The sequence below is a fragment of the Panthera onca genome, chromosome A2, assembly GCF_046562875.1.
Source record: "Panthera onca isolate mPanOnc1 chromosome A2, mPanOnc1 haplotype 2, whole genome shotgun sequence".
Lineage (NCBI taxonomy): Eukaryota > Metazoa > Chordata > Mammalia > Carnivora > Felidae > Panthera > Panthera onca.
This window is the reverse complement of record NC_138340.1, coordinates 110,656,332-110,674,754: the sequence shown is the minus strand read 5'-3', so window position 1 is coordinate 110,674,754 and position 18,423 is coordinate 110,656,332. Positions and strand designations below refer to the sequence as shown.

Here is an 18,423-nt window from a genome sequence, read left to right as displayed (position 1 = left end):
AAAAGATCAGGCAAGAAAGGAAAATAAATAAAATACAAGATATAAGCAATAGGGAATGGTAGACACTAAAAGAGGAAAGAACACATCTAATCAAAAAATAGCAGCTATAACTCAGCTCTAACAACCCCAATGCTATGGGAAATGTAGATGTAGTAGTACTGTCCAATCTCCTTGGTCAAGAAAAACCAAACTGGGTTTCATGTTAAATATCCAGATTTTCAAATATAGACAATTAATGCAATGTTTCTTTAAATTCTGTGATATCAACAAAACATGCCAATGGCTGCAGTTTGTGATCTCCCCAGCATGAAGCGAAAGGAACAGTGAGCCAAGAAGCAGAGTGTGTGCACAGGGCAGGGGTGGACTGAAGAAGATACTATGAAGGAGACAGAGGAGAGAGCAGAAGCAGAGGAGGAAACTGTAATGGTGTGACATCACAGAGGCTCAGGGATAGATTCCAGAGAGGGGAGTAAGTAGTAAACAGTGTAAAATGCCAAGGGTGCCATTTCACACTAGCACTGAAAAGTGGACTTCAGGATTTGACAACTATGAAATACAAAATATTTTCAGGAAAATGAAAAAAAAAAACCTGATGACTGTGAGCAAGTATAAAGCTGAATAATTTAGCTTTCTCTCACTTCTCAAACCTTGTTTTCTCCAAAAGTCATCATAGAAACTATGGGCCCCAAATTTTTGTTTACGTTTCTCAGAGAAGAGCCATCATTACTTATGTGGTCCTCTTCAGCTGATAGATACTGGACTAGTTCAATTTTTTTAATCACATCCAAAGAACAAGTTTTAATCTCTGTGATGCATGATCACTTGCTCCTCTTAAGCTTGCACTTATAAAAATTCACTACCGACCTATCTTATAAACAGACAAACAAAAAAAAATTGGGAGAACAGTGTAAATAACTTTGCCTGTGTGTGACAGAGACGCAAAATAACAGTGGCTTAGATGAGAGAAATTTCTTCCTCATTCACATAAAGCTTCAAGCTGGTTTGGCAGCTCTGCCTCAAGAAGTCATCGTCACTGTCCCAGGCTTTTTAAAAACAATCCTGTTGCTCCTCTCTCCTTAGAACGCTGGCCTCTTAAGGAGGTCTCAGAGAGTACACCACCATATCCACATTCCAGCAGGTTAGAAGGGAAAAGAGAGCCCACCCCTGTGCTTTAATGGCCCATCTGGAAGTCACTCAAATCTCTTCTGCTTGTTTTTTACAGCCAGAATTTTGCCACATGGCACAATTCCTAGCTGCAAGGGAGGCTGAGAAGTATCATCTTTATTCTGTGGGGTCTGATCCCAGCAAAACTTCAGAGGCTCTGGGTTTGAGGACAATGGAGAAAGGAGATACTGGGAGATAATTAGGAGTCTCCACCACAGAGTGGTATTTAATTTTCAAGGTTCTGTTCTTAAAATTCTAGAAATAATTTATATTTTCGTTCAATTTTACAAGAGAATATAAATCTGGCCTAACCTTTATGCTTAAATACTGGAAACAGAGCAATGTAACATTGCCACAATTTTGGATTCATCGTGCTGGTATTTATGACAGCGCTGAAGAAAGTTAAAGTTAATTTTAATTTGTTCTTACAAAATTATTTTCCTAAGAATTCTAAAGCAACTCTAGTCTTCCTGCCATGCTTAACAACTAGCTTTCAAAAGACTACATTAAAACTCAAACTATAAAATACAAAAATCATTGACATATTCCTACAGCATATGGAACTATACCACCTCAAAGATTCTTTTAAATTAACACAGTCAATTGTGCCCTTACTGCCAGAAAATGCTTAAAGTAACAACATGCATGTACCAAAGCAAGATGTGCTCCTGAATTTTGTCACTCTATTCTCATAAGTTCACAGTGCTATATTTTATCACTTAAATACTAGAGAAAACCAAAAATAAAATAGTTCAACAGCACATAGTTCACTACTTACTTGATATATGAACATTCTAGAGGCCTACCCATGAACTACAGAATCTCCTAAATAAATATAAAAAGGAACTCCATAAAAAGTGATACAATTTAAAAGACAGCAATTTTTTAGCTGTTTTATGGTCATTCACATCCTATAAATTCAAGAATATATTATACACAAAGCTACCTGACTTTAATCCTTCTTAAAAAACAAGCTAATAGGATATACCACTTCCTTATAGTAGCATGTTTTATCCACTTAAAAATATTTAAATTATGTTTAACTAATTTAAATTCTTAATTTATGATTGGCTTGCCTTAAGAAGAATTTTGAATGGCTAGGGCAATGATTAAAATCATCAAGCATAATATGGGACATAACTGACCATTAAAACTTAATTTTTAAAATTAAAAATTCAGTATGAAATATTCATTATAGAAAGTTTGGGGGTGCCTGGGTGGCTCAGTCAGTTAAGCGTCCGACTTTGGCTCAGGTCACGATCTGCGGTCCGTGGGTTCGAGCCCCGCGTTGGGCTCTGTGCTGACAGCTCAGAGCCTGGAGCCTGTTTCAGATTCTGTGTCTCCCTCTTCCTCTGACCCTCCCCTGTTCATGCTCTCTCTCTTTCTCTCTCTCAGAAATAAATAAATGTTAAAAAAAAATTAAAAAAAAAAGTTTGGAAACTACTGAAAAATAAAAAGAATGTCCAATAAACTGCATTAAAGTGAGTATTATATACTTAAATCATCTCAAAAATTATCCTGACCAACAAGATTTTTCATGGAAGAGAAAAATGAATGGAGGACACACACTTCTAATCAAGACAGAGCAACAGGGATGGGAAATATACTCTGCTTGTAAAGATGAAAGTGCTGTACAAAATATATGGAACAGCAATTTTCAAGACACTGGATACCAGGCAATAATCCTTGAGAAATGGGAAACATAAGGCAAACCCTAAGAAATGGGAAAACTGATGACATGAGTACTATGACTATTTCAGCTTCTAGATAATAGCTCAGGGAAGAAAAATAAAGACAGCCCAGCACAGCTCCTGAACTGAAGAGATGTACTTAAGAATCTACGGAGATCAGAGCAGTTAGAAATCTCCAAACAGAGTTCCAGAGGAATGAAAGCTAAACAGAGATATCTCCAAAGATTTGCAGATAACCCTCAGGTATTCCGCAAAGTACTGATCAGTACAATATATAAGGGAAACAACACAAGGCCAGGGAAAGAACCACAGGAAAGGACTACAGGGAATAGTACCTAGTACTCACTCAAGGCTGGGAATTGTGCCTGTTCCCACCAACCAGCCTGGAAAGCCTTCTAATTCATGGGGTTTAGGGTAAACCTGAAAAAATCTGAAAGAATCAAACTGCTTCTGTAACTATCTGCATCCCATTAAAAAAATACTTAAGAAGATTTATAGGGATATAAAAATATCCCACACTCTACAAGGTAAAATTCACAATGTCTGTTATCCACCAAAAAATAACCAGGCATTCAAAGAAGTAGGAAAATATAACCCATAACAAGTAGAAAAATCAACCCAATAAAACTGGTCAAGTACTGAAAAGATGCTAGAATTCACAAGCAAGGTCATTTAATTGGTTATTATAAATCTATTCCATATGTTCAAAAAAGTTAGAAATAGTGACCAATATTTTTAAAACACCCAAATTAAACTTCAAGAGATGAACACTACAATGTGTGTGATAAACAACAACAATAACAACAACAACAACAACAACATTAAATGTGGTTACTGGTAGTGAATCTGAAGACACAATAAAAACTATCCAAAATGAAACAGAGGAAAAAAAAGAATAAAAGAAGATAAACAGACCACCAGTGATCCTAATATACATGTAACTGGAGTTCCTGAAAGACGATAGAAGACAAAATAAACCAAACAAATTTGTAAGAAAAGAGTGATTACATTCTTTTCAGATTTGACAGAAATCATAAACCCATAGGTCCAAGAAGGTGAATGAACCCAAATCACAAAAAAAAAAAAATGAAGAAAACTATACCAAGACAAACCATAATCAAGTTTTTCAAAACCATTGAAAAGGGAATATGTTTAAGGATGTGTTACATAGAAAAAGAAACAAAATTAAGGATGACAGCAGATTTCTCCTAAGAAACAATGCAAGAAGGAAAACAGTGGAGCAACATCTTTAAAGTTGAGAAAAAGAAAAAAAAAATACTATCAATCTAGAATTCTATATCAAAAAAAAATCTTATAAAATGAAGGCCAAAAAAAAAGATGCTTTCCTATATACAAAAGCTAAGAGAATTCCTCACTAGCAGCCCTATGCCACATGAAATGTTAAAGGAAGCCCTCCAGGCAGAGAGATGATACCAGATGGAAACTGTATGAAAAGCATGAAAAGAAATGAAGGGATGAAAGGAATGAAGAGCACTTAAAATGGCAACGACATGAGGAAATACAAAAGATTTGGTTTTATTATGTAAATATCTTTAAAAGAAAAATAGAACAGGATATGAAATAAAAATCTAATGTGTTTTCAACAGTTACTTGAAAACTATAAATTCCCCCAAGAATATTTCAGATCTGCTATTCTAGAGAAATTAAAACTGTAGCCCTTATTCTAAAAACCCACTCCATTTGGCTTACATTTTCCTCATTTGGCCTGAGCAGTCTTAGCATTATATTTTTGAATACACAAGTTGAATTTATTACCTTTGTTTTAATAAAGAAAAAGTAGTTAAGTAACTCCAAAAGGATGTTCTTAGTAAACAAGTTAGCTCACACAGTTTGGCAATGGCTTTGCTGATATTTATAAGTAAAAGCAAATAACTATTGTTTTACTACAGTGTGAAACTCATCAAATGTTTACTTTAATGCAGGTAACTTTAAAAATTGAGTCAAAGAGATAAGTAGATTAAAAATATATTTAGGGGCGCCTGGGTGGTTCAGTCAGTTAGGTGTCCAACTCTTGATTTTAGCCCAGGTCATGATCTCAAAATAAATAATAAACGTTAAATTTATTTATTTATAGTACAATTCACAGAACTTGGATTCACTATTTGATCATTGTTATTATCATCATAATTGTATAAGATGGTGTGAACCTAATGCATGATGCACATCATTAAGTATTTTTAGGGGAAGGTTTATCAGCAAGGTTGGGACAGAAGATAAAAAGCAGTGCTAGCATCTTACCATTAAGAGGCGGATGAAAGCAATCAAGAGACTAAAGCATAATTGGCAATTCCTGAGTGCAAAATTCTATATATTGCTACTGAGTTTTCTCCTATCCTGTGAAATCTATTCAAAAGCATATCCACAGGTTCTCTCAATGAGTAGCCCTGCACTGGAATGAAAGTGAAAATAAAGAAATAAAACAAGATGTATCTCTTGGGTAAAGAGGAAAAAGTAGGTTCCAAGATGAAAATTTAGAATTGACAAAACCACCTTGGAAAAGGGGTTAACTCAGCCATAAAGTATAGTTCACAGGCACTTGAGTGAATAACCCTGAAAAGCAATTCTGATGCATATTCAAATTTGGGAACTGCTAAGCTAGACTACAAGAATGAACAAAGGCAAGTCTCCACACCTAAGTATGTGTGTTCAAATTCTGCCATATAAAACAACTATTAAATATCCAGCAGGAGAGAATGAATGGAAAATTTTAAAGTATTTCTACTTGCCAACAGAGTTTATTTCAATTTACTTGAATATTTAATTTCTACACCATTATATATTACTAGATTCAGCATTCTCTAAAGAATTAAGTGAGACAATATATGTGGACATACCCAATACTGAAGTTCAATAACTATATGATGGATTTTAATCAAAGTCTTCTCTTGAAGTGCCGCAAGTTGCATAAAAAACCTTAGAGCAATTCCTGCCTTTCTAAATGGAAAATCCTGTTGTATTGATTTCATGCCCCTGATACTAGCTTTGAAACGTGTTATGTTGGGATTACATCTTACATAAGGATTGAGTTATCATATGTTTAAGTGTGTATGATGCTACTTCATTCTTCTCTACCAGAAAGGATAAAATGATAAGAAAAGCAAAAACGTTAATAGAAGAAAAGCAATTCAGACACTTTTAAGAATACAGCACCTTTAAAATCAGAATATCAGCAGACATTAATACATCAAAGACAGGGTATTATAAACACCATCTTATACAATGACGATGATAATAACGATGAACAAATAGTGAATCCAAGTTTAAATGGTTTATTAGGAGAGACAAGGAAACCTGGGCCATTAGAAAAGAAAGTATATGTAAAGCTTATCTGGTAAACTGGTCAGTGTCAGGCCTCTGAACTAATAAGGAAATGATGAACACCTAAATCAGATGGTGGGATGACACACAATGTCATCAGTCCTTTGGGAAAAGAATGAAACCAATTTGATGGAATATACTGCCCTGTGTATAAAGTAATAGGGCATTAATTAATTAGTTAATTAATATAACTCATTTACCCAATAACAACAATCACCATAACAACATCCAATTACAACCAAAAAATGTAGTGTTGGTGATGTGGGCAAATGAGTTTGAGAATGGAGGCTGCCTGAGCTGCCTACCAACCACATGGCATTATTTTATAATTAAAATTAAATAAAAGTAAATTCAGGCTCTCAGCCTGCCTTAACTACAGTTCATGTGCTCAAAGGTCACACATGCCTAGTGACTATGATAACTGGAGAACAAGAGATACAGAATATTTCCATCACCACTGAAAATTCTATTAGACAACACTGATCTATAAAAGTGTTAAAATTGCCTTGTATATGAAACATGTGATCTAAAAGAAGACATGCACACACACACACACACACACACACACACAAGTCAATAACACACCCACTCTTTCTTTCAGAACATTTACTGATCATTTCTCATGTAAAAGTTGCTGTGCCAGGCATTTGGGGTCTACAGATTAAAACAAAGTAGTCCCTGCCCTCAAGGGGGAGCTCACAGTGCCCTAGGAAATAACAACATACAAACAGTTGGTCAAGCTGTTTATAAGCAAATACTTCTTTGGCACCAACTGAGAAATGCACTTAGCGCTGTGGAATATAACAAAAAACAGGGACGGCTGGGTGGCTCAGTTGGTTGAGTGTCTGACTCTTGACTTCAGTTCAGGTCATGATTTCATGGTTCATGACTTTCATTGCGCTCTGTGCTGGCATTGTGGAGCCTGCCTGGGATTCTCTCCTTCTCCCTCTCTGCCCCTCTCCTGTTCTCTCTCTCTTTCTCTCTCAAAATAAATAAACTTAAAAAAAAAAGTAAGCACATTCTCTCTGCCTTCACAGAGTTTACAATCTAGTTAATAATACAACACAGAGTAAGATGTATAATATTTTAAGTGACATTATTTGCAATCTATGTACTTCAAACTGAAATCCATGAGTTTGATGTGGAATTCTGCTTTTGCACTTTGGGACACTAGGACAATGATCTAAAAGTGTAAAATAAATATGAATATATTCTAATTAATTTCTGAATAAGTATCTTAAAACGAAATAACCACCATGGAATTTTCATGCTATTGGTGTTCTCAATCATGCAGGTACTAGGTGAAGACAAATAGCATACAGTTTGTTAAATAAATAAAATCTGATGAGAAAAAAAGGTGAGGATTAATTGAGTCATTATAGAACACGTGGTCAAGGGATCCAAAAGTACCTGCACTATAGTGGTTAAAATCATCATCGTGTTTGAAGGCGACACAGCATGCTATCTCTGGGGGGGTTTCTACACAATCTGTTCACCATTCCTACAATCTTTGGATATGGCTCACACATTTGATTTAGAATTCAAAAATTTTACAATGCTGATCACATTTTTAAGAGAACAAAAAGGGATTATAGAGTACTCAGGTGATACTTCATTAAAACTGATTTGAAGATTATTCACTTGGAGACTTTTGTTCATATATGAAGTCTGATTACCCTGAACCAGCAAACAAAGCCTTGAAGTTACTATTGTGGATTTCCTTTTTTAATTCATTTTTTTCAAAGGATACTTTCTGCATGTATATTAATATAAAACACAGAAATGGATTAAATAAGAACAGGATCTGAGGCTACATCTTTATATTCTTAAATGCAACACTGGCAACGTAACTTCAGCAATACATCACTTGTCACAAAAGTCAATCCAGCTCTTCTTAATTTCATCGGGTCTGTTGTGTACATTTAATGTTGGCTTGTTGGTTTTCGTTTTATAATTTGTGAAATCTGCAAGTAAAGATGTTTGTACTTTATTTTATGTTCCTACATAGTTACATAAAATGTTTAATAAGAATAACTTAGGTTCATACTGTAGAGACCAGTAGCCTCAGCTAAAATCAGACTGTTCTTCCACATCATGTTTTATTTAGAAGGGTTTTCATCATGAAGACAGACCGCCTCTTCCTTTCTTTCCAAATAGGTATGAGAGGCTATAGGTCTCTAGTGGGCCACCGATGAATTGCAAAGAGACCACAAAAACTATGTAAATCATACATTAAGTATATCACTATATCTCAGAAGTATAAAAATGCTATTCTGGGCAATAAAATGCAAATTCCTTTAATGGCTTTACTCATACAGTAGCCTTTCTTATTATGGGTTTTTAAAATCAATTAACACTAAAATTAAACTTTAAGTCTGTGTAAACCATTGCCAGAGCCCTAAATTACTCTAAGAATTCAGAGAAGAACGAGATCATTGTCAGCTGCAGTAAGCATCACAACAGGGGAGGGAAAGAAGTTGGGATTAGGTGGAAAGGAGCACAGAGAAGGTGCACCTCCTAATGGGCACACTTTCCAAATAAAACCCCAGAGGAGTAAAGCTCTGATTGTGGCTAAGAGATAAGCTACTGATAGTTCTGGAGGTGGCAGGTTCAGAAAATGCGTGGAGAATCCTTGGCTGAAAGAAACTTGTGCTATTTAGTACTCCTTCAATTGAAAGAGACAGAAACTCAATTTATGTATAACTTCTTGCTCACATAACATAAAACCACAAAAACAGTAGTAGAATGGCCTCAAGAATGACTCCATGCTGGAACTGAAACGTTGTTATTGTTTATTCCCTACAACCTTCTCACCCCCTCCACATATACACATTCACATCTTGACTTTTCTTTACATGTCAGACTGGTTGTTCATTACGTAAAACCTAAGCCACTTTCTAGTTCTAAGTTTAGGGCTTATATCCTTAAAGCCATACAGCAAGGAGTGGCAAGAATTAAAAATGAAAAGGTAATAAATAGAGGCTAGGTCCAGACTATGAGAGAATCTGCATGCCATGCTAAGGTTTTTCAGCTTTTAGAGTCAAATCTGGCCGAGGCTACGTTAGAACATCTAAATCCTATATGAAAAAATAAGTGTATTTCAAAGTTTCCTGAGCTATAACTTGCTGGGGATTAGTTTCTTGTACTCGACCCTAATAAGCCATAGGTATGCACCTGATAGAATACAATCCAATGAGAAAGCTGCTTTAGGGTATTCAGTTTAAAGTGTTTACATTCTGACTTGAGTACCCAGGGAAATCTTAAAGTCTTCCTCATACCATGCTGGGATGGAGGGTACAACTCTGTAAAATTAGCAGAATACAGATGAGTCCCATACTGAGCTTGTATTTTGCAGTAGAACAGCAAGGGGATCTGAGCAAATGATTCCGATCAATGGAACTAGATCCATTTAAAGAAGAGATTTAAGTACATAAAACAGAAGGAAAAAAAAGCAGAATATCTATGAATAGAATTCAGAGGCACCACAGAGTAGAAAGGGGGACTGAGTAATAGAAGAACAAAGGAGGAATGTCTCAATAGACTTTTCAAGTAGATCAAAACAGTTGCATCTACTGAAAAAGCTACAGAAAGAACCCTATGGTCAAAGAGGCAATGAAAATTCATAATGTTTCCTAATTGAATTTAATAGAAATCTACATATAGAAGAAAAAGGAGACACAGAGCTTTATATTTCTGCCAAAATGATAAGTAGAAATAAAAATATACAGCCTCCACTCCACATTCTTACTTTTAGATGGAAGACAGACCTATAATCTGTACTTCCTGCTGGGAAAAAAGAAGGCATGATACAGCACACTCTCTCACTCCTCTGTTTAACCCTCATACTCCAGTATCCAGTTCTCACAAGATGAACGAAGGAACCCAAGAGCAATTATAGTGCTGACATTCACTCCAGTGGGAAAAACAAGCTTTCCCTTGGAAGCCTCACTTACTGCTTATGAGTACAGGATGTATAAGACCATGGGCTTTGAAATCAGAACTAGATTCAACTGTCCCACCCATATCTGAATGACCCTTAGCAATGTATTTAACCTTTCAAAGTCTCCATTTCCTTGGGAGGGAAGCGGAGGTGGCAGAACTAGGAAAATTGGAACTCAGTGGCCAGAGATGAGATATAGATTGGATAAAATCATTCCTGCAAAGTGCCTGAAACACAAGCTGTACTCAATAGACCTCCATGCCCCTACACAATACCTAATATTCACTGGGCCCCAATTGTACAATGGATCTGAAATGGTCTCTGGCTCTGTTCTCTCCTGAAAAAGAAGGGGAGGGCAAGCTGCAGACCTCCAAATCACATACTGGCTCCAGGCACGGGCGAGTGGCAGTAGTCCTTCTCTTTCATATGTGGAATATATTAAGGGCTAATGAAGTCAATTCCTAGACTAACATGCCTCCTAGGGATTCATCTTTTTAAAGTCTTCTACTCCTTTGTTACCACCATTCCTAAATGGAACCTCATTACCCCCATTCTCCCAAATCCTATTAAGAGTTTTCTTTCTAAGGAGCTGCAGGACTCCAGCTACTCTCCAGTTAAACCCCATCTCCAGTCGGTCATCATGCCTCTCTTGGTCAAAACCTTTGACATTTCATTAAGTAATCATTTGCTCACATTTTTTATCCTTCTTTCCAGCAGTAGACACTTGTCATCCTTTTGGGGCATGAGCAACCAAACCACATTGGTATATATGAAAAATGCTCTGTCTTATGACACAGAGCCCATCTTCTATTATAGAAGCTGGTGTGCCAACAGTGTCCGCAATAATGTCTCACAGAATCGGTTCTGCAGACAGATTTTGAGCACTGTTTTTGACTGAGTGGCTTCTAAGCAAGGTCTGCTGACTATTCCAAAGATTCAATGGGCAGGGTGCCTGGGTGGCTCAGTTAGTCACAAGTTCAACTCTTGGTTTCAGCTCAGGGCACGATCTCGCAGTTCATGGGCATGAGCCCCACATCCAGCTCCACCCTGGCAGTGTGGGGATCCTCTCTCCCTCATTCTCTCTCTGTACCTCTCCAGCTCTCCCTCTCAAAATAAATAAACTTTGAAATATACAAAATAAAAAAAAGATTCAGTGATTCATCCTAAATGACCTCTAGCGAGTCATGCCACTGTATCATCCCCTCCCCTTAAGTTTGGGTAGAACATATGACTTGCTTCTATTCAGCAAAATATGGCAAAGATGAGTGATGTCATTCCCTTGATTAGATGATGTTTTGTGACAAAAATGATGTCATGTCACTCCCATATGTTATAAAAGATTGTCTTATCACACTGAAGCAACAACTCTTCCTTGCTGGCTTTGAAAAGTAGGCTGCCATGTTGTAAGACTACCTATGAGAGGGTCACATGACAAAGAACAGCAGGCTGCCTCTAAGAGCTGTGAGTGGCCCCAGACAACCAGGAGGAAAATAGAGACTTCAGTCCTACAACCACAGGAGATGAATTCTTCCAACAATCTAGGAAAGCTGGAAGCAGACCTGATCCTAGGTGAACCTCTCATAGGACTGCAGGCTTAACCAACACCTGGTGAGATCCCTGCACACAGGATGCAATTGGGCCATGTACAGCAATGAAACTGAGATAATAAACATTTGCTGTTTCAAGCCGCTAAATTTGTGGCAATGTGTCCAAAGCAACAGAAAACAGAATCGATATCTTGTAATACATTTATTTAATTCTTAAATTAACTAAAGTTAGTTTCAGTGACTTGCTGCCAAATATCTTGAGTGATATTTGAGTGAACCAAATTTTATCCTTCCTTCACTGGCCAAGTCAAATTCCATTCATCACAGTTCCATGCAAACTAGACTACTCCACACTAATCTCCTTATCATGTATTCTGTAGAAATGGGAAGAAAGTACCATTTCCAGCAATCCCAACTCTTCTCAATCTCACCAGCAGCATGCTATACTCTCCCTAGTTAGCAAAGAATATTAAATATGGGTTGCTTTCCTCTCTTTGAGGCTCTAAACAGAATAACCTATAGTAAATGGCAAACCACACTTGAATAATCTTTTTTTTTCCAAATTTCACACTTAAAACATTTTGATGAACTCCTATAAACCAAACATTTAGGGAAAGACAGTAAATAAATAAACCTAATGAAGTAGAGAGTTCCTGATACCCTCTCCTCATTAGAAAATGCTGGGGTGCCTGGGTGGCTCAGTTGGCTGAGCATATGACTTCAGCTTAGGTCATGATTTCACATCTCGTGAGTCCGTGCCCCACGCCAGGCTCTGTGCTGACAGCTCGGAGCCTGGAGCCTCCTTCAGATTCTGTGTCTCCCTCTCTCTGCCCCTCCCCTGCTCGTTTTCTCTCTCTTTCTCTCTCTCTCTCTTTCCCTCTCTCTCTCTCAAAAATAAACAATTAAAACAAATTTTTTTAAATAAATAAAATGCCTGAAAGTATTTTCGTCAAATACACGAAGCCAAACATTACATATTGCTATTGTCTATGAAATTACAATGCTTTCTTCTGTATCCTGGATAATGTATTCCACTTTTTAATCTAATAATACAATATCATAAGTCTTGGCTGTTACAAATCATGTGGGCAATTACCCTGAAAAAGTCTAGTGAGATTTGAAGAAGAGGGAATTTGGAAAAATGAAAAAAAAAAATGTCATGAGTACCTTCTCCACAGAAGAACAAGTTGCTATCCTTTTTTTGTTTTTTGTTTTTGTTTTTAAATCTGATTTATCTAGATACGAAGAGAAACTGTCTACATGAACAGAAACAACCAGATAATTGCATAAACTCTCTGTTCACTTTGATTTCGTAAGTTCAGCCAAAGAAGCAGAGCTAATAAGAGAAGACAGGTGTCCTAACACCCAGAAAACCATGATCTCTAATCGATGCTGGCTGGCTCTGGAGTGGACGGTCCATTACTGTCCTCTGTCAATATTCTATCTTCTCAAAAATCACATTCTGATTCTCTCATCAGTGAGCCTGATGATCTTCAAGCCTGATGACCATACTGATAAAATTCAAAGCAGCTTTGACCATTAAAAGGATGGTATATAATTGATAAGGCCAGGCCAGTGGGGACAGAGAAAAGTGTGGCACATGAAAGGATGGTATATAATTGATAAGGCCAGGCCAATGGGGACAGAGAAAAGCGTGGCACATGGACTGACTGCAGGAATGAATAACCCTCAGAGGTGTGTGTTTGTTTTAGCACTAACTACTGGGGTTGCGGTTCTCCCCCATCAGTAGACAACAGTAAGGCTCATTCCCATATGACTATACTGATAGATATAAAATCTGATCAGCATATCTACAAAGCTAAGCACTTTGAAATCCAGGAATGTATAAATTTATGAAAATATCATTTAACATGGCCATGGGAGCAGCATGCTATTGTGAACAGAACACAGGAAACACAGATGTCACCCTCAGCTTCACAGTAATTCACTACTGTGTGACCTTGGATCTAACAGTGTACCTGCTACCTTCTTCTGAAAATGAGAACAATATGTCTTCCTACCTGCCTCTCAAATGTTTTGAAGAATATCTGAGAAAGGTAAGCATTATAATAATAAGATAGGAAACAATTGTACATTTCTGCGGATGTATGCAGTAAAAATTAAGTATGACATCTTTATTGAAAGGAAAGGACTTCAAACAATAAAAGTCCCTGCCAATTTAAACATTAATATAATTACATTCTAAAACAAAAAACCCATTGAAGCAAAAATAAAAAGCCACATTTGAATGTAATAAAAAATGTCCATAACTACAATATTTCACTAATGAGAAGGTACAGATGCTACATACAGAAGGATTTTATGATGTCCATATGTTTCTCAACTGAGTCTCCTTGTTAGCTATTTCTCCATATCTCTATTTAAGAATAACCTACACCTTCCCCACTGAGCAGGTGTAAATTGCAGTATAATATGTTGTAATATTTAAACAAATTCAAGATAGAAGCAATTCTAATGAAAAGAAATGACAGCTACACAACCCTAAAACATCCTTAGATGTTGATATTAATACAAATCCGAACTATGTGTATCACTGGAACTAGTTAATTAGACAACTTATATGGTCAGTTGGCTTTATCATTTAAAATTCCTAAAAACCCAAATATTGTCTAAATATACCCCAAATACATATAATAAGTAATTATTTATATTCGTGGCAGTAACTTCATAAAGCAACTGTCTACCATATTAATGGGCACCGTGATGGTCATAAAACACTCAATCATAAAAGCCTGTTACAGTGTATAAAATTACCTGTTTAATTTCAGAAGGGACATCTTTATTTTTAAAGGATGTCAGTTTAATATGCCAAACTCTTTCTAGCCAGAGTGTTTGGTCTGACTTCCCAATGAAGGCAGGCCCAACAGGCTGAATTGCAGAGAGAAACAGGAAGACTGAGGTTTAAGAAAAAAAAAAAAAGAAAAAGAAAAAGAAAGAAAGAAAAAAATCATTCCTTCCTAACCATAAACTGGTACTTAATTTAAAATACTTAATTCCTTCTGCACAATCCTATGTCCTATGTGCACCTATGTCCATTCTGAATGGAGATGTTCAATTCAGGAAGAGAGCTGGGAAAGCATCTCTCTCTCTCTAGCTGGTAGCTTAATATCAAAGGTCAGACTCAAGATTCCAACTCTACTTGCACCTGTTTGTGACTGAAACATCTATGAAAACATTCACTCTTTCCCCACATGGAAAATGACATATTCCAAGAAAATGCTCTCTTCTTGAGATTTGCCCCAAACAAAATGGATGAAAATAAATTACAAAAAAAGTTTTAAAACTAACTAAATTATTTGTCCTCCTGGAAATACAATATTCTTATTAAGTAGCTTAAATGCAAATGCTTTCCAGAAGGCACATCAGTGATTTGGTCTTTGGGTAATTAAATTGGTGCACACTGGAATAGTGGTTTAAAAGGAAAAGGAGAACTAATTATTTGTGGCAAAAAGCAAATATATTAAACAAGTTTTCAGTCACAATAATTTCCATAATAAACATTCAAAGTACCAAAGAGTAGTTCAAAAGATATCTTTTCCAAGCATGATATTTTAATTGTCCTCATTTACTAACTGCAACTTATTCTGTGCTGTTATTAATTACAGGATTTAAAAGATTTGCAGCACATCAGAAAATAACATCCAGACCTTTTCAAATGTCAAATTGTTTTCTTTGCAAATAATTTAATTTTTTTCTTTAATATGACTTCTCTATGTAGTTACTCCCTTATCCTAGCTTTCAAGGATGCTTGCAAGATTTGAAAACATGGACTGTACTTTAAATACCTTTAATTCCTAAATCCTACCCTTTATGAGAAATCTCAACAAGCCAAGATTATTTAGTTGTATGAGCATTGTTATATCCTTTGGGGAGAATAATACTCTTCACTTCCTTTTCCAGTTGAAGTTCAACTTTTTAAGCCCTTCTTACCTCACTCCCACATTTTGCACAAACACACACACACACACACACACAGGCACAATATGTGTGTAATGGCACATATGTAGATAGCCCATTTCTCATAGATTTCAAAATGTTATGGTTACTTAACCTAAAAGTTCCTTTTAGGAGATAATACACACCTCCTGGCAGGGAAAACAAACTGGAAAGATCTTCCTGAAACTAGAGCGTGGGAGACTCACTAGAGAATTTCCAATTCCATACCACCTGAACCGCGTCCTCAGCTCCCAGCTGCAGGCCACCTCTCCAGACTACCGCGCCTCGGATCTGGAGAGCAGCTCAGTCCCCCTCGATCACAACAGGAACGCACAGGCCTCTGACACCTCTCACTGCGGATAAGTGGGAGATGGCTTCAAAGCCAAACGCTGCCCGCCAGGCACTCAGGGAACGCCCCCCCGCCCTCCCCCGTCGCCTCGTCTCCTTCCTATCCCCACCGTGACACCCTCCAGGCATTTAATTAACCAGTTTACCTTAGTGAGTTTACGATTCATCAATCTCCTTCTACTAGCCATCCCCCAGGCTCCGGAACTTTTCTTAAAGCCCAGAATTCTGATCTGTAGTCATGGAACTGAAGTCCCCCCCACGAAACATCAAAGGTACCCCCACTAAGTATTGCTCCTTTCAAGCAACACGTTGGCTGTACAAAACTTTTCATTCATAACTCGACTCCAGCATAAACTGGGTGTGTGTGTTGGGGGAGGAAAGGGGGGGGTGTCATGTCACCGACCCCTCGCCTGGGCTTGAGTAGCCAATGTCTTTTTGCCCAGCAGAAAAAAAGATCACCTGGCGCTGAACTTACGACAAAGGTTCCCGTCAACCCACCACAGCCTCCGGGTTTCGAGGTGCAAGGCAAGCTGTGCCGGGGTCTGGACTGGGATGCTGTTAACCTGGGGAATCCGAGCCGGCAATACAGCGGTACATCCGGGGGACGCTTGGCCCCCAATTCCCAGGGCTTCCCCCGACACCAGCCGGGGACCGGGCTGTGGTGCCACTCACCTCCGCCCGCTCCTGCTGAGGCTGTCGCGCCCTCCTTCGCCCCACGTCGGCGACCCCCTAACTTCTCCCCCTTCTCCAAACAGCCATCTTTCGCGGAGAAGAGAATGGCGAGGCAGAAGCGAAGGGGGGATTGAAAGTTGACTCGGGGACCGCCGCTGCTCCGCCAGCAGGCACTTACCGGCCGCGACAGGCGCCTGAGGAGGAGACCGCCGCGAGGGTGGCGGGCGCGGCGGGGCCGGCTCGGTGCGCGCTGCGCGATGTGCGGGACGCGCCGCCGCCGCGGCCGCCGCGCGGGGGGCGGGGGGAGCTCGGGAGGGCGGTGCGCGCGGCAGCGAGCTGCGAGCTGCGAGCTGCGAGCTGAGCGGGTGGAGGCGCGCGGAGGATTTACTAAAAATAGCAACTCTTTGGGAGGAGGGGGGGCGGAGGTGGGAGGGAGACGGAGAGGCCAGGCCCCGAGCCCCTGCGCGGCCGAGGCTGGGCGGGGCCCGGTGGGAAGGGAGGCAGGGCCGGCGGCGGGACCGCGGGCCCAGGCGCTGGAGACCCGCAGGCCCGGGACCCGCGAGCCGGGGCGGGGGAACAAGGAGTGCGGGAAAACCTGGGCGCGCGGCCGAGGCGCGGGGAAGGACGCGCGGGAGGCAGCAGGACCCAGAGAGCCGCCTAGGGCGGCGTGGAGGACCAGCGATTCCTCCCCTGGGAAGGACCGGGTGCCTGAGAAGACTTGGGTTTCCGAAGCGATACACGCCCACGCGAGGCGCAAGGTGACGGTCTGGCGACCCGCGCTCCTCCCGCAGGGCCCCTAGGCTGCCCGGGGCCGTGACCCAGGACGGTGCGGGAAGGAGCCAGGCAGCCGCCGTGCCCGCCCCAGCTCGGGGAGCCGCGGCCGCTCAGGTGCGCGCCACGCAGACCCCGCGGGTCCACGTCTCTGCCACTTCTTTTTGAGAGAAGGGAGCGTTTTGGGGCGGTACCTGGAGCGTCCCCACAGACGCTTGCAGCTTAGAGAATCATTCAAGGAAATTTTAAGAGAAAACGCTACATTTGGGGGGAGGGAGGTTAAAAACGAATGGGAAATGGGAGGAAATAATGGTGATTGCTATTGGAAACATGATTTAGTTTGTGGCGTTTTAAGGCTGAACAGAGAGCACCATCTGTTCTCAGACCAACCATGAGGGAGGGGAGGCAGAGTTAGTAGGTCCGAGAAGCGACAAGGTGATCCCCTTCAGTGGTTAATATTTTTACTTTGCAGAGCTGGGTTGTCTTTTTTTTTTTCCTGCTACAACTTCGTCTATTCTGGTATCACTTACACCTATAGAATCCTTTATATATGGAGTAGAAACCTGAAGGATGTTTTCAAAAATTGTTGTCCTACACATACTTATCTAATGCTAACATTTAATCTTTCAAAGAGGCTAATATTGTAGTGTATGTAATGTGACTCTCAAACAAATCAAAGCTAGTGTCTCTGCATGTACATTTCTGTTTTCCTCTAAGTCAGCTAAAACGCTACTGGCTCATAGATTAAACGGATGTAAAGAACAAGAGACACTTAACCTAGTGCCCTCCTTTTCAGAGAAGAGAACAGAGATCCAGAGGCGTGGTGTGATTTGGCCAAGGTCTCAGTTAGTGGCCAGTGGCTGGGTTTAGTTTAAATTCTAGTATTAAAATTGAACTGTCAATGCAAAAAGACCCGGATAACTCAGAGAAACCAGTACGGTGTCTAATTTAAAATAGTTCAGCCTTGGGGCACCTGGATGGCTGAGTCAGTAGA

General features: G+C 39.4%; 1 protein-coding gene across 17 annotated transcripts in view; it reads right to left on the bottom strand.

Annotated features, from left to right (window-relative positions):
* Positions 1-16,965, bottom strand: part of HDAC9 (histone deacetylase 9) — a 930,192-nt gene extending 913,227 nt beyond the window's left edge. For 3 of the 17 annotated variants that reach the window (XM_078441511.1, XM_078441488.1, XM_078441490.1), the window contains exon 1: positions 16,659-16,964. The gene's annotated coding sequence lies outside the window, so the exon portion shown is untranslated. Of the gene's footprint in view, positions 1-16,658 lie in introns of all 17 variants that reach the window. The other 14 variants (XM_078441514.1, XM_078441499.1, XM_078441501.1 and 11 more) reach the window with 11 other exon arrangements.
* Positions 16,966-18,423: the final 1,458 nt, after the last annotated feature.